The sequence below is a fragment of the Eptesicus fuscus genome, chromosome 11 (assembly GCF_027574615.1).
Source record: "Eptesicus fuscus isolate TK198812 chromosome 11, DD_ASM_mEF_20220401, whole genome shotgun sequence".
Classification (NCBI taxonomy): Eukaryota; Metazoa; Chordata; class Mammalia; order Chiroptera; family Vespertilionidae; genus Eptesicus; species Eptesicus fuscus.
Window position 1 is genome coordinate 58,287,634 of NC_072483.1, and position 422 is coordinate 58,288,055.

Below are 422 nucleotides of genomic sequence, written 5' to 3' on the forward strand. Positions count from 1 at the left end.
CAGCAAGGTGGGGCCCTGTGCATCCACAGGAGGTGGACAGGTCCTTTGAGAGCTGAGTGCTTCCTTTGCGCCAGGAGACCCTGCAGAGGCTCCAGAAAGGGCGGCTTTCCCCCTCCTGCTGCTTTAACTTCCTCCACCCGGTGAGGACCGAGGCAGGCCGGCCTGTGCAGGTATCACAGCCGCTGCCCCTCCGAACGCAGAGGAGCCTCCGAACCCTTAGCACAGGTTCCAGGAGGCTACTGCCACCTGGGCAGAGTTAAACTTCCGATCTAGTGCTCTTTTCTGGTCCACACTGGCCCTCTGGCCACCCCTCTCCGGAGTCTTACAACGCTGGGGCAGGGAGGGGGGATGGCACTGGAGCCAAGTACTAGGCCCAATTCTGTCTGTTCTCCTGATCCCCAGATCTGGCCGAGGATAGGACT